The 21,269-nt window shown below is 26.9% G+C and overlaps 2 long non-coding RNA genes across 2 annotated transcripts; one reads left to right on the forward strand and one right to left on the reverse strand.

Moving 5' to 3' along the window:
* Positions 1-4,482: 4,482 nt before the first annotated feature.
* LOC126309704 (uncharacterized) lies at positions 4,483-20,299 on the reverse strand. Its single transcript, XR_007554351.1, has 2 exons — positions 20,225-20,299; positions 4,483-4,640 (listed from the first exon to the last, which is right to left on the reverse strand). It is a non-coding gene; the product is annotated as an uncharacterized LOC126309704 (long non-coding RNA).
* On the forward strand, positions 4,559-20,847 carry LOC126309705 (uncharacterized). Its single transcript, XR_007554352.1, has 2 exons — positions 4,559-4,647; positions 20,231-20,847. It is a non-coding gene; the product is annotated as an uncharacterized LOC126309705 (long non-coding RNA).
* The last annotated feature ends 422 nt before the right edge of the window (positions 20,848-21,269 follow it).

Below are 21,269 nucleotides of genomic sequence, written 5' to 3' on the forward strand. Positions count from 1 at the left end.
CGGCTGCAAGTCCTCCTTTCATGCAAAATCTTAAGGTCCTAGGTGATGTCCAAGCCACCAAAGCCGGCTAGAAAGTGAATAATCGACAACTAAAACTTGATTTGCACTACTTCTTACTGGCTATTACTTCAACTTAGAAGCTTCTTCTGTGTTCTACAATGGTGCTTTTAGTGTTTCCGCATACCGCAGCACGCGACATAGCTTTGCGGACGATAAATGTAACCGTTTCAGAGAGAAGAGCGGCCAATGTGACGATGTGGCTTTAAGTCGATTCGTTAACAAATGACGAAAACAGACGGATTTCACAAGTTTTTAAGCATATGAACACTTTTCACATTCTCCCGTGCAACGCGGCTGCTAGTCCTCCTTTCATGCAAAACCATAAGGTCCTAGGTCATGTCCAAGCCACCAAAGCCGGCTAAAAAGTTAATAATCGACAACTAAAACTTGAATTGTACTACTTCTTACTGGCTATTACTTCAACTTAGAAGCTTCTTCTGTGTTCTACTATGGTGCTTTTAGTGTCTCCCCATTCCGCAGCACGCGACATAGCTTTGCAAACGATAAATGTAACCCTCTCAGAGAGAAAAGCAGCCAATGTGACGATCTGGCTTTAAGTCGATTCGATAACAAATGACGAAAACGGACGGATTTCTCTGGTTTGTACTACATATGAACACTTTTCACATTCTCCCGTGCAACGCGGCTGCTAGTCCTCCTTTCATGCAAAATCTTAAGGTCCTAGGTCATGACCAAGCCACCAATTCGACTTAAAAGTGAATAATCGATAACTAAAACTTGAATTGTAGTACTTCTTACTGGCTATTACTTCAACTTAGAAGCTTCTTCTGTGTTCTACTATAGTGCTTTTAGTGTCTCCGCAAACCGCAGCACGCGACATAGCTTTGCAGACGATAAATGTAACCGTTTCAGAGAGAAGAGAGGCCAATGTGACGATCTGGCTTTAAGTCGATTCGATAACAAATGACGAAAACGGACGGATTTCTCAGGTTTTTACTACATATGAACACTTTTCACATTCTCCCATGCAACGCGGCTGCTAGTCCTGCTTTCATGCAAAATCTTAAGGTCCTAGGTCATGTCCAAGCCACCAAAGACGGCTAAAAAGTGAATAATCGATAACTAAAACTTGAATTGTAGTACTTCTTACTGGCTATTACTTCTACTTGGAAGCTTCTTCTGTGTTCTAGTATGGTGCTTTTGTTGAAATTATTACTGTTATAGGAATAATGATTCTTGATTTTTGGGACTTTATCTTTATAGATCACAAATTTTCTGTGTATGATATAAATAGAGCTGAGAATCTAATACGTATATAGTAGTAGAGTGTAATTTTAGTTAGTTTTTATATTTCTGGCTGAATAAATTTGATTTATGCAAAATAAATTTATTAGCTTAAATAATAAAACTATAATTAATCTTAATAGTGAGTAAATAATGAAGTATAGTTCTCAGATGTTTTCTCTGACTGTTAATAATCTAATTATTCAACCTAGGTGTCTGATTGATGAATATGCTAAAAGTTGTCGTAAGGATGTTTGATTTAAACCTCCTATTGCCCCAATAATAATTCTTAAGATAATAATTATTCAAATGAAAGTTCTTAATTGAATACAATAAGATAAGACCATTATTGGGGCGATTTTTTGTCATGTTATTAATGTTAAACTATTATTTCATCTTGATGCTCCTATAACTTCTGGAAATCAGAAATGGAAAGGTGCAGCTCTAATATTTAATAATAATCTAGATCTAATTATTATTGATGGGATAAATTCTGTTTCCCATCCCATGGGATATTTTATTTGATTCAGCAAAATTGAAAATAATAGTATTGTCGATGCTATTGCTTGGACAATAAAATATTTAATTGTTGATTCGTTTATTATTATATTTTTATTTCTTGTTAGGAGCAGAATAAATGAAAGTAAGTTGATCTCAAGTCGTATTCAAACCCCAAATCAGGAATTTGATGAAATGAACATGATCGTTCCTATCATTAATGTTGATAGAAAGAGAAGTTTTGTAGAGTTGTTGGTCATTATAAAGGAGAGGATAGATACCTCTATAAATGGGGTATGAACCCATTAGCTTGTTTAGCTTACCTTTTTACATTAAGGTGTATGATGCACATTAGTTTTTGATACTAAAGGAGGTAGTTTAATTCTATCTTATGTAATTTGAATGAAGGTAATTTTATTTACTATATTTACCCTATCAAGGTAATCCTTTAATCAGGTACTTCATTTATTTAATATATAAATCGAAAGTTTTTTTTAAATTCTTTTATGTATTATTTTGTTTAATTAGGATTAATTTATCCTGCTTCTTTTATTATATATATATATATATATATATATATATATATATATATATATATATATATATATATATATATATAATAAATAATTTATATTTATATATTACATTTAACTAAAATTAAAAGATTATAAGTTTATTTTATCATTATCAATTGATTATTTTAATACACTTATTTACCTAGGATTATAGCTACTTATGTTTTTAGCTTAAAATAGGTTATTATAATATAATATATATAATAATATGTAATTTAATATTTAATATTATTATAATTGGATATAATAAATATGATTATTAATTTTAAATATAAAATATTAAAATTAATTTAAATAATAATATTAATTATAATAATATAATTAGTATAAATAATCTATAATTAGATTATTTAACTATCATATATGTAAGTTAAATTAATATAAAAAAAGAATTCATATTAATAACATATTATATTAAATTACATAATTGTATAAAATATATTTATTATATTATTTAATCTTTCTTTATTTATTAGTGAAAAGAAAAATTAAATAAGAAAGAATATAATACATTTACTGCTATACATGTTCCATATTAATCTTTAATTATATATAATAGAGAAGTTTTTGTGGTCATACTGGGGAGCGTGTCTTTTTTTTTGTTAATGTTTGTGGTTTTTTTTCTTTTTTTTCTTCAAAATATTTGAATCTTTTATTTTTTCCTTATTTAATAAATTTAAAAATTTCTTATTTTTTATTTTTAAAAGTTTTATTCTTGCTTGTTTATTCACTTTTTCTTTGTATTATATGTAAGTTTTGTTAGACTAAATGTTCTTTTTGCAGTAATTTGATTTAATTATCAAGTGATTTTGGATTTAGCAATTGATTTAGTATCGGCATAATTCGTGCCAGCAGCCGCGGTTATACGATTGATACAAGTGAATATTATTGGTTAAAACAGTTGTTTATACTACTAGGGTTGAAATATAAATTTGTAAGGTGAAATGTTAAAATTTATTTGTGGCCCTTTTTATGAATTTGTGAAATTTAAATAATAAACTAGGATTAGATACCCTATTATTTTAAATGTTAATTATATTTACCAGGGTACTATTAGTTAAGGTCTTTAAACCCAAAGAATTTGGCGGTATCTCATTCCATTCAGAGGAACCTACCCATGATTGATAATACATGATTTACTCTACTTAATTTATTTGTTTGTATATCTCCGTTATCAGAGAATCTTTTTAGAGTTATAATTCTCAAGATTTATAATTACAAAATATTTCAGGTCAAGCTGCAGCTTATAGTTAAGAGGAGGTGGGTTACAATAGATTTTTGTTTATAACGGATTTGATAGTGAAATACTGTTAATGAAGGTGGATTTGATAGTAATTTAATTTATTTAATTTAACTGATATTGGCTCTGAGATGTGTACACATCGCCCGTCGCTCTCATTATTGATTATTCTATTTTATTTTAAAGTAGCTCAATTTAGATGAGATAAGTCGTAACATAGTAGATGTACTGGAAAATGTATCTAGGAAGAGTTTCAAGATATAACTTATTAGTAAAGTGTTTCATTTACACTGAAAATTTTTCTGTGCAAATCAGGATATCTTGAATATTTATTTTATTATATTTATTTTTTGTTTATTTAATTATTTAATATAAATAATTTTATTGTATTTTGTCTTAGTATATTTTATAGAATTGATTTTTTAAATTATAGTGTATTGGTAATGTAAGTGTTTTATGAAATATTATTTTAAATATTTTTTTTAGATTTTATTTATTGTACCTTTAGTATCAGGGTTTATCAAAATTTTAGTATTTATTTTACTTGTCTCGATATGGGTTGATTTATAAATAACTTATAGTTAAATTATCATAATTATTATTAAATTATTTATAGAAATGAGACGTTAATCGTTTCCCAAGATATCTAGTTTCTTAAGAAAAAATTTAATTTTTTAAAGTTATTTGTTTTTATTTAATTTCTTAAGTAAAAATATTAATTTACTTATTCTTTAAGGGATAAGCTTTGAAGTTAATAACCTATAATTTATTTTTTATAAATATAGTAGTAAGCTTTAAACCAGCTACCTTTAAGATTACGTTTTAGTTCATTATTTTTTATTTTGATTTTATAAATATTTTAGGTTTTTTATTAAGATTATTAATTTAATTTTAAAATTTTTGTAATAATGAAAGAATTAGTATATTTATTTGTATAAAATTTTTACCTTGTGAACTTATTATAAGGAACTAGGCAAAATTGATTTCCGCCTGTTTATCAAAAACATGTCCTCTTGTTAATACTTTGAGGTCTTGCCTGCTCAATGAGCGTATTTTTAAAGAGCCGCGGTATTTTGACCGTGCAAAGGTAGCATAATCATTAGTCTCTTAATTAGTGGCTGGAATGAATGGCTTGACGAGAAATCAACTGTCTCTTAATAAATTTTTGAATTCAACTTTTGAGTCAAAAGGCTTAAATTCTTCTTTAGGACGAGAAGACCCTATAGAGCTTGACATTTTACTTTTATATGGTTTTTTGTTTGTCTTTCTATATTTAATGATGATGTTTTGTTGGGGTGACATGAAGAATAGATAAACTCTTCATTATTATATCATTTATTTATGTTTGTTATTTTGATCCATAATTTATGATCATAAGATTAAGTTACCTTAGGGATAACAGCGTAATTGTTTTTGAGAGCTCATATCGACAAAGCAGATGGCGACCTCGATGTTGGATTAAGAAAAATTTCGGGTGCAGGAGCCCAATGATTAGGTCTGTTCGACCTTTAAATTCTTACATGATCTGAGTTCAGACCGGCGTGAGCCAGGTCGGTTTCTATCCTAAGATTATTAATCAATATTAGTACGAAAGGACCATATGGTTAAAATATTTTTTGTTATATTGATTAATATTAATTTATATACTATTTTGACAGATTAATGTGTTGAATTTAGAATTCATTTATGTAGATTTTTCTACAAATATTATTGCTACTTTATGATTTATTTATATTTATTTTGAATTTTCTTTTATTGGTTAATTGTGTTTTAATTAGTGTTGCCTTTTTAACTTTATTAGAGCGTAAGGTTTTAGGTTATATCCAGATTCGAAAGGGTCCAAATAAGGTAGGTTTTGTTGGAATTCCTCAGCTATTTAGAGATGCTATTAAGTTAATTTGTAAGGAGCAGCCAATTCCTATTATATCTAATTAACTACTTTATTATTTTTCCCCTGTATTTAATTTAATGATTTCTGTTTGAGTAATTTTTCCTTATTTAACTTATATGTGATCTTTTTCTTATGGATTTTTGTTTTTTTATGTTGTACTAGATTAGGTGTTTATACTGTTATGATTGCTGGTTGATCTTCTAATTCAAATTATTCATTGTTAGGTTCTCTTCGTTCTGTTGCTCAAACAATTTCTTATGAAGTTAGTTTAGCTTTAATTTTATTGTCTTTAATTATTTTAATTGGTAGTTTTAATATGTTTGATTTTATAAACTATCAGCTTTATTGTTGGTTTATTATTATTTCTTTTCCTTTACCTTTAGCTTGTTTTGCTTCTTGTTTAGCTGAAACTAATCGTACTCCTTTCGATTTTGCTGAAGGGGAATCTGAGTTAGTCTCAGGATTTAATATTGAGTATGGTGTGGGTTAGTTTTACTTTAATTTTTTTAGCTGAATATACTAGAATTGTTTTTATAAGAATATTATTGGCTTTAATTTTTTTAGGCGGTGATTTTTATTCTTTTATATTTTTTATTAAGCTTGCTATTATATCTTTTTGTTTTATTTGGGTTCGTGGAACATTACCACGGTTTCGTTATGATAAATTAATGTACTTAGCTTGAAAAATTTTTTTACCTTTATCTTTGAATTTTTTTTATTTTCTTTGTTGGTTTAAAGATTTTATATATCTCATTTGTTTAGTGAAATTTTTTGAGAAAAGTTAATAGAAGAGTTAAACTTCTAATTTTATGTTTTCAAAACATATGCTTTTCCTAAGCTAATTAACTTTTATTCCTTAATTAATTTATCTCATGCGTTTGCGACATGGACATTAATTAAGAAATATGTAAAGTAAATAATTGTTAAGATTTGACCTGTTATAATATAAGGTTCTTCAACAGGTCGTTTACCAATTCACGTTAGTAAGCATACAACAACTACTATAATTCAGAATAAAATTTGATTAATAGGGTAAAATTGAATACCTCGGAATGGTGTTTTATTATAAAATGGTAAAATTATTAAGATTCTAATTGATAAAAATAATGCAATAACACCTCCTAACTTATTAGGGATAGATCGTAGAATTGCATATGCAAATAAGAAATATCACTCTGGTTGAATGTGAACTGGTGTTACTAATGGGTTGGCAGGTACAAAGTTATCTGGATCTCCTAATAGGTAAGGATTGATTAAACATAGTATAATTAATAATGATGTTATTATTACAAATGTAATAGAATCCTTAAAGGTAAAGTATGGATGGAATGGAATTTTTTCAATATCTCCATTTAGTCCAAGAGGATTATTTGATCCTGTTTGGTGAAGAAAAAATAAATGAATTGCTGCTATAGCAGCATTAATAAATGGTAATACAAAATGGAATGTGAAGAATCGATTTAATGTTGCATTATCAACAGCGAATCCTCCTCATACTCATTGGACTAAATCTGTTCCTAAGTATGGGATTGCTGATAATAAATTAGTAATTACTGTTGCACCTCAAAAAGATATTTGGCCTCAGGGTAAGACATATCCTATAAATGCAGTTGCTATAACAAAAAATAAAATCACTGTACCAATTATTCAGGTATGTATATATATATATATAAGATCCGTAGTAAATTCCCCGTCCTACATGTAAGTAAATACAAATAAAAAATATAGATGCTCCATTTGCATGTAAGGTTCGGATAATTCAACCATTATTTACGTCTCGGAGGATGTGTACTACACTACTGAATGCTATTTCAATATTTGATGTATAATGTATAGCTAAAAATAGTCCAGTTACGAATTGAATTACCAAACATAACCCTAATAGGGATCCAAAATTTCATCAAAATGAAATATTTGTTGGGGCAGGTAAGTCAGTTAAAGAGTTATTAATAATTTTAATTAAAGGATGTCTTAATCGTAAGGGTTTATTCATTAGTAATTATCTTATTTTACGAATAGGTCCCTGATTAATATTAGTGATTTTAACAACTGCTAGTAGTGCTAAAAATAAATAAATTATTATTATTATTGTAATAATAAATGTTGGTCTGTTATATAATTTTTCTAAAGATATTGTTATTTCTTGATAATTGATTGAATTATCAAATTTATAGTTTCGGTGATTTGAAAAAGTCTATAAATATTGATATATCTAGATTAATTAATATTTATATGATAAATACTCACATTATTAATGTAATAATTATAGTAATTGATTTAGGCTGAAATATTTCGTTTGATGCAATTCTTGTAATATAAATAAATAATACTAATATACCACCAAGAAATGTTAAAAATAAAATATATGATAATCAATATCTTTCTATTATTGTTCCTGTTATTAATCCAACTAGGAAGGTTTGAAGGATAATAAAAAGCATTATTGATATTGGGTGTCTTAATTTAATAAAATTAATATTTATTACATTTGATAATGATATAATTATTATTTTGATCATTTCAGGGGTTAGTTTATTTAAAATATCGGTTTTGGGGACCGATGATGGAAGCTTTTCCACCTCTGAAATTTTAAAAGTGGGGGCTGGACTTATTTCCGGTTTACAAGACCGGCGTTTTTTTTAAACTATGAAAACTAATGTTTATATTTTCGTTATTCATTTGTTTTGCTGGTGTTTATGTTTTTTCTTCTAAATGTAAACATTTATTAATGGTTCTTTTGAGATTAGAATATATTGTTCTTTCTTTATTTATATTAGTTATTGTTTTTCATATTGAGTTTGATTATGATTATTTTTTTCCTGTTATTTTTTTAGTTTTTTCTGTTTGTGAGGGTGCTTTAGGTCTTTCTATTTTAGTTTCAATAATTCGTTCTCATGGTAATGATTTTTTTAATTCTTTTGGTTTATCTTTATGTTAAAGTATTTATTTATAACTATTTTTTTGATCCCTCTTTGATTATTAAATAATTGTTGATGGTTGGTTCATTCTTTAATGTTTCTGTCGAGTTTTGTGTTTATAATTTGTGTTTATTCATATGCTGATTTGAATATAATTAGATATTATTTTGGTATTGATTATTTTTCTTTTAGTTTAATTTTGCTTAGTTTTTGGATTTGTTCTTTAATAATCACTGCTAGAGGTTCAGTTTATTTAAGTTCATATCATTCTAATTTTTTTGTTTTTATGGTTTTAATTTTAATAATTATGCTTTACTGTTCATTTGCTAGATTAAGTCTTCTTTCTTTTTATATTTTTTTTGAGGCTAGATTAGTTCCTACTTTACTTTTAATTTTGGGTTCGGGTTATCAGCCTGAGCGTTTGCAGGCTGGTGTTTATTTAATTTTTTATACTTTGGTTGCTAGATTGCCTTTATTATTGGTCTTATTTAAGGTTTATGATTTTTCTTATACTTTATATTTTCCTTTATTAGTTGATTTTGGTTCTTATTATTTTATGTTTTATGTATTTATAATTTTGGCTTTTTTAGTTAAGATACCTATATTTTTGGTTCATTTATGACTTCCTAAGGCTCATGTAGAGGCCCCTATTTCAGGTAGAATGATTCTTGCTGGTGTTTTATTGAAGTTAGGTGGTTATGGTATTTTTCGTGTTATAAAGGTTATTTCTTATTTGGGTTTAAAGTTTAATTATTTTTGATTATCTTTAGGTTTATCTGGGGGTGTTATTGTAAGATTTATTTGTTTTCGTCAGGTTGATTTAAAGTCTTTAATTGCATATTCTTCTGTTGCTCATATAAGAATGGTTATTGGTGGATTGATGACTATGAATTGATGAGGTTGTGTAGGTTCTCTTTCTCTAATGGTCGGTCATGGTTTATGTTCTTCTGGTTTATTTTGTTTATCTAATATTATTTATGAACGTTTAGGTAGACGAAGATTATTAATTAACAAGTGTATAATTAATTTGATGCCAAGAATGGCTTTATGATGATTTCTTTTAAGATCATCAAATATGGCTGCTCCTCCTTCTTTAAATTTGGTAGGTGAAATTAGATTATTAAATAGAATTATATCTTGATCTTCTTTTAGATTCTTTGCTTTGATTTTTTTTATCTTTTTTTAGAGCTGTTTATACTTTGTATATATATTGTTATTCTCAGCATGGAAGTTATTATTCTGGTGTTTATACTTGTTCTCTTGGTTATTTTCGTGAATATCATCTTTTACTTTTACATTGATTACCTTTAAATATTCTCTGTTTAAAGGGTGAATATTTCTTTGTTTATTTTGCTTAAGTATTTTAATTAAAAATATTGTTTTGTGGAATCAATGATATGAAGTTTTTCATCTTAGGCCGTGAATTTATTTTCTATTTGTTCTTTGAGTTTTTTTCTTTGTTTTTTTCGAGAACTATAATTTTTATTTTAGGTATTTATTATTTAATAATTGATTATAGAGTTTTTGTTGAGTGAGAGCTTTTCAATTTAAGTGGTTCTATAGTTGTTATAACTTTAATTTTGGATTCAATATCTCTTATTTTTATATCTTTTGTTATATATATTTCTTCTTTGGTTATTTATTATAGAGAGGATTATATATCTGGTGAAAAGAATATAAATCGTTTTATTATTATTGTTTTAATATTTATTCTTTCTATAGGTTTTTTAATTATTAGCCCTAATTTAATTAGAATTTTATTAGATTGAGATGGTTTAGGTTTAGTTTCTTATTGTTTAGTTATTTATTATCAAAATGTAAAATCTTATAGTGCGGGTATATTAACTGCACTTTCTAATCGTATTGGTGATGTTGCTATTTTGATTTCTATTGCATGAATGTTAAATTTTGGTGGTTGAAATTATATTTATTATTATGATTTTATTTCTAATTCTTTTGAAATAAAGCTCATTACTATATTAATTGTTTTAGCAGCTATAACTAAGAGAGCTCAGATTCCTTTTTCTTCATGACTTCCTGCTGCTATAGCAGCTCCTACTCCTGTTTCTGCTTTAGTTCATTCTTCTACTCTTGTTACTGCTGGTGTTTATTTATTAATTCGTTTTAGACCAATATTAGATACTTATAAGTGTGGTTGATTTTTACTTTTAATTGGTTTAATTTTTCCTATTCCTCATGTGATTGCTTTACCTTATTATATTTATGGCTGGATTGGGTGCCAATTTTGAATTTGATTTGAAGAAGATTATTGCTCTTTCTACTTCAAGACAACTTGGTTTAATTATAAGAATTTTGGCTATGGGTTATCCAAAGCTTGCATTTTTTCATTTATTGGCTCATGCTTTATTTAAGGCATTATTATTTATATGTGCAGGTTCAATAATTCATAATTTGAAGGATTCTCAGGATATTCGTTTTATAGGATCAATTGTTAATTTCGTACCTTTAACTTCAGTTTGTTTTAATGTTTCTAGTTTATCTTTGTGTGGTATACCTTTTTTAGCGGGATTTTATTCAAAGGATTTAATTCTTGAGATGGTTTGTTTAAGATGAATTAATTGTTTAATTTTTTTCTTTATTTTTTTTCTACTGGTTTAACTGCTTCTTATTCTTTTCGTTTGTTTTATTATTCAATATCTGGTGATAATAATTTTTATTCTAGATTTTCTTTTGATGATAAGGGTTATTATATTTCGTTTGGAATAATTGGTCTATTGTTTGTTGTTGTTTTTGGTGGTAGTCTTTTATCTTGATTAATTTTTCCTATTCCTCATGTGATTGCTTTACCTTATTATTTAATGTTTTTAACTATTACAGTTGTTATTTTAGGTGATTATTTCGGTTATCTTTTTTCTAATTTTGATTTTTATCATAATTTATTTTCTTTAAGTATAATTTCTTTTGTTAGATTTGCCGGTTCTATATGATTTATACCTTTTCTTTCAACTAAGTTTATTAGATATTTTCCTTTTAAAAATATGTTATTATTCATCTAAGTCATTTGATTATGGTTGAGGTGAATTACTTGGTGGTCAAGGTTTATATATATTATTTATTTATTTAATTGGTTATATTCAAGGTTGATATGATTCTATTTTCAAGATTTATCTTTTAACTTTTATTTTTTGAATATTTATTTTGGTAATATTATTTTTCGTTTACTTAAATAGCTTATAATTAGAGCGTGACACTGAAGATGTTAAGGAAGTATTTTTTACTTTTAGGTATTTATAAATATAGATATATTGTTTTTACAGTGAAAGAAATGTTAACGGAGTTTAACCGCTAATATAAAAAGTTAACAGCTTTCATATTGGCTTTACATTTCCTTAATTGGAACTATTATAGTTCAATTATATTATTAACAGTAATACGCCTCTTTTTGGCTTCAATTAATAAGAATAAGGGTAGTACATACCAATTTTCCAGGTCGAAACTGACTGCAATATTTCGCTTCTTATTCTATTTAAGGTTGATTGATAATATCATTACTTTTTGAATGCAACCCAAATGTTATGTTTAACTACAACCCTTTATTCTGCTCACTGTAATGCTCCTTGATTTCATTCATGGTATAGTCCACCTAGTAGTACTAGAATAAGAAATATTGTTGATACTGTTCAGATTATAATGTCTGATGTTTTAAAAATAATTACAATTGGTAGAATTAGTGCAATTTCTACATCAAAAATTAAAAAGATTACTGCGATTAGGAAGAATCGTAGTGAGAATGGTATTCGTGCTGATCTTTTTGGATCAAACCCACATTCAAACGGTGATCTTTTTTCTCGATCATTAATTAATATTTTTGATAGTGTTGTTGCCAGTATTATAACAATTATTGGAATAATAAATCTAATGAAAACTCTTGTTGATAGAATTATAATTGTTTTTCTTGATTTATATCAAGCTTTCTGATTGGAAGTCAAATGTACTATTTATACTAGAAAAACAATTATCTACCTCATCAATAAATAGAGATATATAAGAACAATCATACTACGTCTACGAAGTGTCAGTATCATGCTGCTGCTTCAAATCCAAAGTGGTTTCTTGGTGAGATTTGATTTATTGAGTGTCGAAGTAGACATGTTGATAAAAAGATTGTTCCAATAATTACGTGTAAACCATGGAATCCTGTTGCAACAAAGAATGTTGATCCATAAACTGCATCTGCAATGGTAAAAGGTGCTTCTCAATATTCATATGCTTGTAGTATTGTAAAGTATAGTCCTAATAACACTGTGAAGAATAATCCTTGTAGTGCTTGAGTATGATTAGATTCTATTAAACTATGATGTGCTCATGTTACTGTTACTCCTGATGCTAAAAGAATAGCTGTATTAAGTAATGGAATTTGTATAGGGTTAAAGGGTTGAATTCCTATTGGAGGCCATAGTATTCCTAGTTCAATTGTTGGTGCTAATCTTCTTCTAAAGAATGCTCAAAAAAAGAAACGAAAAATAGTACCTCTGATGCAATAAATTAAATTATTCCTCATCGTAATCCAATTGATACAAATCCTGTATGTAATCCTTGATATGTTCCTTCTCGTACTACATCTCGTCATCATTGAATTATGGTTAGTAGGGTAATTCCAAATCCAATTATGAATAAGTTAATATTAAATAGGTGGAATCATTTTGCTAGTCCTGATACTAGGACTATTGCTCCAATTGCTCCTGTTAATGGTCAAGGTCTATAGTCTACTAAGTGGAATGGGTGGTTTGAGTGAGTTGTTAACATAGGTTTAATATACTTCTCTAGAGTATAGATTTCTTAGAATTGAGAAAACATAGGCTTGAATTATTGCTACTGCTGATTCTAGAATTAATAGAAGTATTTGTCCAATAATTAGTAATGAGATTAAGTTTATTGCTATAGATGGTCCTGTGTTTCCTAATAAGGTTAATAATAAGTGTTCTGCAATTATATTTGCTGCTAACTGTACTGCTAATGTACCTGGTCGAATAACATTACTAATTGTTTCAATTAGTACTATAAATGATATTAATGCAGGCGGTGTACCTTGTGGTACAAGGTGTGTAAATATATGATTAGTATGGTTAATTCATCCAAATAATATAAATCTTAGTCATATAGGTAGGGCAATTGCAAATGTTAATGCTAAATGTCTTGTTCTAGTAAAAATATAAGGGAATAATCCTATGAAATTGTTAAATAATATTATAATAAAAATTGAGATGAAAATGAATGTTGTTCCATTAAATGATTTTGGTCCAAGTAGTGTTTTAAATTCATTATGTAAGGTTAAATTTAGTTTATTTCAGATAATGTTAATTCGTGATGGTGTAAGTCAAAATAGTGATGGGATTAATAATAGTCCTAGAAATGTTATAGTTCAATTTAATGATAAATTAAAGATGTTAGTTGATGGGTCAAATGTTGAGAATAAATTTGTTACCATTTTCAATTTAAGTTTTTTATTTCAATTGTTCCTTTTTCAACTCTTTTAATAAGGTTAGGTTTAAATGAGAAGAAGTTTATTTGATTAAACAAGATTAAAGTAGCTGAAAATATAATGAATAGTGATAATCATATAAGAGGGGATATTGATTTGGATATAATTTCCCCATCAGAAGTAGTCGTTAATTTACTATTATTTGGTTTAAGAGACCATTACTTACTTTCAGTCATCTGATGAATTTCAAGGTGTACTAATTTTTTTAGTTACTTTAGATTGACACTCTAATGTTATTTATTTTAACTAACTCCTTAAATTATCTTAGATAATCACTTAATAAATAAATTTACTGAAGTTCTTTCAATTACAATTGGTATAAATCTGTGGTTTGCTCCACAGATTTCTGAGCATTGTCCAAAGAATAATTGAAGTCGATTTATTGTGAATGTTCCTTGATTTAACCGACCTGGCGTTGCATCAATTTTAACCCCTAATGCAGGAACTGCTCATGAGTGTAAAACATTTGATGCTCTTATTAATACTCGTACTTCTGTATTTATTGGTAGGATTGTTCGGTTATCTACATCTAGCAGTCGAAATCCATCATTTTCTAGGTCTTGTTCTGGTGTTATGTAAGTGTCAAATTCTACGTCTATGAAGTCTGAATATTCATATCTTCAATATCATTGTTGTCCAATGGTTTTAAGTATAATTATTGCACCTACTGAATCATCAAGTAAATATAATAGTCGTAATGATGGAAGGGCAATAAAAATTAATGTAATTGCTGGTAAAGCTGTTCAGATTGTTTCAATTAAATGTCCATGGAGTATATTACGGTTAGTATAGGCAATAAATAATATATAACTTAAGGCATAACCTACAATTACTGTAATTAATAATAATACGACCATAGTATGATCATGAAAGAATGATAATTGCTCCATTAATGGTGAAGCTCCATCTTGAAGAGCTAAATTTGATCATGTTGCCAATAATAAATATTTTCTAATAAAAGGTCAAACCTTTATTTGTAGAGCTTAAATCTACAGCACTAATCTGCCACATTAGAATCTAGAGATTAATGGTAATTCTGAGTAACTATGTTCTGCAGGAAGGTTATTTTGTAGTCATTCTGTTGATCTTCTTATGTTAGCTCTAAATATAATTGCTTGGTTTGTAACCATTCTTTCTCATATAATTACAATGAATATAATGATTCCTACAATAGAAATTGTAGACCCAATTCTTGATACTACATTTCATGATGTAAATGCGTCTGGGTAGTCTGAGTATTGTCGAGGTATTCCTGCTAATCCTAGGAAGTATTGGGGAAAGAATGTTAAGTTTACTCCAATGAATATAATTGTAAATTGGATTTTTAATCATGTATTATTTAAAGTTAATCCTGTAAATAGTGGATATCATTGAATAACACCTCCTATAATTGTAAATACTGCTCCTATAGATAATACATAATGAAAGTGGGCTACTACATAATATGTATCATGTAATACAATACCAAGTGATGAATTTGCTAATACTAATCCTGTTAATCCACCAATTTTAAATAGGAAAAAAAATCCTAGAGCTCATAATAATGGTGGATTGAACTTGAATTTAGTTCCATATAATGTAGCTAATCATCTAAATACCTTAATTCCTGTAGGTACAGCAATAATTACTGTTGCTGATGTAAAATATGCTCGTGTGTCAACATCCATTCCTACTGTAAATATATGATGTGCTCATACAATAAATCCTATTAGTCCAATTGATAGTATAGCATAAATCATACCTAATGTTCCAAATGATTCAATTTTTCCTCTTTCTTGACATACAATATGTGAAATAATTCCGAACCCCGGTAGAATTAAAATATAAAATTCTGAGTGTCCAAAGAATCAAAATAAATGTTGATATAGAATTGGGTCACCCCCTCCTGCAGGGTCAAAGAATGATGTATTTAAATTTCGGTCTGTTAATAATATAGTAATAGCTCCTGCTAAAACTGGAAGTGAAAGAAGGAGAAGTAATGCTGTAATAGCTACAGATCATACAAATAAAGGTGTTTGATCTAAAGTTATACTTTCTGATCGTATATTAATTGCTGTTGTAATGAAATTCACTGCACCAAGAATAGATGATACACCTGCTAAGTGCAGTGAAAAAATAGCTAGATCTACAGATGCACCCCCGTGTGCAATAGCTCCTGCTAAAGGAGGGTAAACTGTTCATCCTGTACCAGCACCATTATCTACTATAGAAGATGTAAGAAGAAGGGTTAGTGAAGGTGGTAGTAATCAAAAACTTATATTATTTATTCGTGGAAATGCTATATCTGGTGCACCAATTATTAGTGGAACAAGTAAATTACCAAATCCACCAATTATAAAAGGTATTACTATAAAGAAAATTATTACGAATGCGTGTGGTGTAATAATAACATTATAAATCTGGTCATCCCCAATTAGAGATCCGGGTTGACCAAGTTCAGCACGAATAAGTATTCTTATTGATGTTCCTACTATTCCTGCTCATGCTCCAAATAGGAAGTATAAAGTACCAATGTCGTTATGGTTTGTTGAGAATAATCATTTTTGCGGTAAGATGGCTGAATTTTAGGTGGTAGACTGTAAATCTACTTATGAGATGTTTTCTCTCTTACCATATTTAGGTCTTATATTCAATTATGATTCTAGACTGCAATTCTAGAGGTGTAAAATTTTACAAAGACCTAAAAGATTATTCTTTTAATTATAACTTTGAAGGTTTTTAGTTTGATTAACTTTAGTCCTTAGTATAATAAAATTAAGGTTGATGTTGAAATCAATCCTATCGTTGAAATTATTACTGTTACAGGAAGAATGATTCTTAATTTTTGGGACTTTATCTTTATAGATCACGAATTTTCTGTGTATGATATAATTAGAGCTGAGAATCTAATACATATATAGTAGTAGAGTGTAATTGTAGTTAATACAACTATAATAGTTATAATAGTTGTTATATTGTTTTCTATTAACGATTGTATTACAATTCATTTTGGTAAGAATCCAAGGAATGGTGGTAGGCCACCTAAAGATAGTAAAGATAAGAATATTATGAATTTAATTTCGGTTTTTATATTTCTGGCTGAATAAATTTGATTTATGAAAAATAAATTTATTTGCTTAAATAATAAAACTATAATTAATCTTAATAGTGAGTAAATAATGAAGTATAGTTCTCAGATGTTTTCTCTGACTGTTAATAATCTAATTATTCAACCTAGGTGTCTGATTGATGAATATGCTAAAAGTTGTCGTAAGGATGTTTGATTTAAACCTCCTATTGCCCCAATAATAATTCTTAAGATAATAATTGTTCAAATGAAAGTTCTTAATTGAATACAATAAGATAAGACCATTGTTGGGGCGATTTTTTGTCATGTTATTAATGTTAAACTATTATTTCATCTTGATGCTCCTATAACTACTGGAAATCAGAAATGGAAAGGTGCAGCTCTAATATTTAATAATAATCTAGATCTAATTATTATTGATGGGATAAATTCTGTTTGCCATCCCATGGGATATTTTATTTGAATCATCAAATTGAAAATAATAGTATTGTCGATGCTATTGCTTGGACAATAAAATATTTAATTGATGATTCGTTTATTATTATATTTTTATTTCTTGTTAGGAGTGGAATAAATGAAAGCAAGTTGATCTCAAGTCCTATTCAAACCCCAAATCAGGAATTTGATGAAATGGACAGGATCGTTCCTATCATTAATGTTAATAGGAATAGAAGTTTCGTAGAGTTGTTGGTCATTAAAAAGGAGAGGATTGATACCTCTATAAATGGGGTATGAACCCATTAGCTTGTTTAGCTTACCTTTTTACATTAAGGTGTATGATGCACGTTAGTTTTTTATACTAAAGGAGATAGTTTAATTCTATCTCATGTAATTTTAATGAAGGTAATTTTATTTAATTTATTTACCCTATCAAGGTAACCCTTTAACAGGCACTTCATTTATTTAATATATAAATCGAGAGTTTTTTTGAAATTATTTTATGTATTATTTTGTTTAATTAGGATTAATTTATCCTGCTCCTTTTATTTTTATATATATATATATATAATAAATGATTTATATTTATATATTACATTTAACTAAAATTAAAAGATTATAATTTTATTTTATCTTTATCAATTGATTATTTTAATACACTTATTTACCTAGGATTATAGCTACTTATGTTTTTAGCTTAAAATAGGTTATTATAATATAATATATATAATAATATGTAATTTAATATTTAATATTATTATAATTGGATATAATAAATATGATTATTAATTTTAAATATAAAATATTAAAATTAATTTAAATAATAATATTAATTATAATAATATAATTAGTATAAATTATCTATAATTAGATTATTTAACTAACGTATATATAAGTTAACTTAATATAAAGAAAAGAATCATATTAATAACATATTATATTAAATTACATAATTGTATAAAATATATTTATTATATTATTTAATCTTTCTTTATTTATTAGTGAAAAGAAAGATTAAATAAGAAAGAATATAATACATTTATTGCTTTACATGTTCCATATTAATCTTTAATTACATATAATAGAGAAGTTGTTGTGGTCATACAGGGGAGCGTTTCTTTTTTTTTGTTAATGTTTGTGGTTTTTTTCTTTTTTTTTCTTTAAATATTTGAATCTTTTATTTTTTCCTGATTTAATAAATTTAAAAATTTCTTATTTTTTATTTTTAAAAGTTTTATTCTTGCTTGTTTATTCACTTTTTCTTTGTATTATATGTAAGTTTTGTTAGACCAAATGTTCTTTTTGCAGTAATTTGATTTAATTATCAAGTGATTTTGGATTTAGCAATTGATTTAGTATCGGCATAATTCGTGCCAGCAGCCGCGGTTATACGATTGATACAAGTGAATATTATTGGTTAAAACAGTTGTTTATACTACTAGGGTTGAAATATAAATTTGTAAGGTGAAATGTTAAAATTTATTTGTGGCCCTTTTTATGAATCTGTGAAATTTAAATAATAAACTAGGATTAGATACCCTATTATTTTAAATGTTAATTATATTTACCTGGGTACTATTAGTTAAGGTCTTTAAACACAAAGAATTTGGCGGTATCTCATTCCATTCAGAGGAACCTACCCCATGATTGATAATACACGATTTACTCTACTTAATGTATTTGTTTGTATATCTCCGTTATCAGAGAATCTTTTTAGAGTTATAATTCTCAAGATTTATAATTATAAAATATTTCAGGTCAAGATTAGCTTATAGTTAAGAGGAGGTGGGTTACAATAGATTTTTGTTTATAACGGATTTGATAGTGAAATACTGTTAATGAAGGTGGATTTGATAGTAATTTAATTTATTTAATTTAACTGATATTGGCTCTGAGATGTGTACACATCGCCCGTCGCATTCATTATTGATAATTCTATTTTATTTTAAAGTAGCTTCAATTTAGATGAGATAAGTCGTAACATAGTAGATGTACTGGAAAGTGTATCTAGGAAGAGTTTCAAGATATAACTTATTAGTAAAGTGTTGCATTTACACTGAAAATTTTTCTGTGCAAATCAGGATATCTTGAATATTTATTTTATTATATTTATTTTTTGTTTATTTAATTATTTAATATAAATAATTTTATTGTATTTTGTCTTAGTATATTTTATAGAATTGATTTTTTAAATTATAGTGTATTGGTAATGTAAGTGTTTTATGAAATATTATTTTAAATTTTTTTAAGTAGATTTTATTTATTGTACCTTTTCTATCAGGGTTTATCAAAATTTTAGTATTTATTTTACTTGTCTCGATTTGGGTTGATTTATAAATAATTTATAGTTAATGTATCATAATTATTATTAAATTATTTATAGAAATGAGATGTTAATCGTTTCCCAAAATATCTAGTTTCTTACGAAAAAATTTAATTTTTTAAAGTTATTTCTTTTTATTTAATTTTTTAAGTAAAAATATTAACTTATTTATTCTTCAAGGGATAAGCTTTGTGGTAATAACCTATAATTTACTTTATATAAATATAATAGTAAGCTTTAAACCAGCTATCTTTAAGATTACGTTTTAGTTCATTATTTTTTATTTTGATTTTATAAATATTTTAGGTTTTTTATTAAGATTATTAATTTAATTTTAAAACTTTTGTAATAATGATAGAATTAGTATATTTATTTGTATAAAATTTTTACCTTGTGAACTTATTATAAGGAACTAGGCAAAATTGATTTCCGCCTGTTTATAAAAAACATGTCCTCTTGTTAATACTTTGAGGTCTGGCCTGCTCACTGAGCGTATTTTTAAAGAGCCGCGGTTTTTTAACCGTGCAAAGGTAGCATAATCATTAGTCTCTTAATTAGTGGCTGGAATGAATGGCTTGACGAGAAATCAACTGTCTCTTAATAAATTTTTGAATTTAACTTTTGAGTCAAAAGGCTTAAATTCTTCTTTAGGGCGAGGAGACCCTATAGAGCTTGACATTTTACTTTTATATAGTTTTTTGTTTGTCTTTCTATATTTAATGATGATGTTTTGTTGGGGTGACATGAAGAATACATAAACTCTTCATTATTATATCATTTATTTATGTTTGTTATTTTGATCCATAATTTATGATCATAAGATTAAGTTACCTTAGGGATAACAGCGTAATTGTTTTCGAGAGCTCATATCGACAAAGCAGATTGCGACCTCGATGTTGGATTAAGAAAAATTTTGGGTGCAGGAGCCCAATGATTAGGTCTGTTCGACCTTTAAATTCTTACATGATCTGAGTTCAGACCGGCGTGAGCCAGGTCGGTTTCTATCCTAAGATTATTAATCCATATTAGTACGAAAGGACCATATGGTTAAAATATTTTTTGTTATATTGATTAATATTAATTTATTTACTATTTTGACAGATTAATGTGTTGAATTTAGAATTCGTTTATGTAGATTTTTTCTACAAATAGTATTGATACTGTATGATTTATTTATATTTATTTTGAATTTTCTTTTATTGGTTATTTGTGTTTTAATTAGTCTTGCCTTTTTAACTTTATCAGAGTGTAAGGTTTTAGGTTATATCCAGATTCGAAAGGGTCCAAATAAGGGAGGTTTTGTTGGAATTCCTCAGCTATTTAGAGATACTATTACGTTAATTTGTAAGAAGCAGCCAATTCCTATTATATCTAATTACCTACTTTATTATTTTTCCCCTGTATTTAATTTAATGATTTCTTTAGCCGTTTGAGTAATTTTTCCTTATTTAACTTATATGTGTTCTTTTTCTTATGGATTTTTGTTTTTTTTATGTTGTACTAGATTAGGT

This window comes from Schistocerca gregaria, unplaced genomic scaffold (assembly GCF_023897955.1).
Source record: "Schistocerca gregaria isolate iqSchGreg1 unplaced genomic scaffold, iqSchGreg1.2 ptg000378l, whole genome shotgun sequence".
Taxonomy (NCBI): Eukaryota; Metazoa; Arthropoda; class Insecta; order Orthoptera; family Acrididae; genus Schistocerca; species Schistocerca gregaria.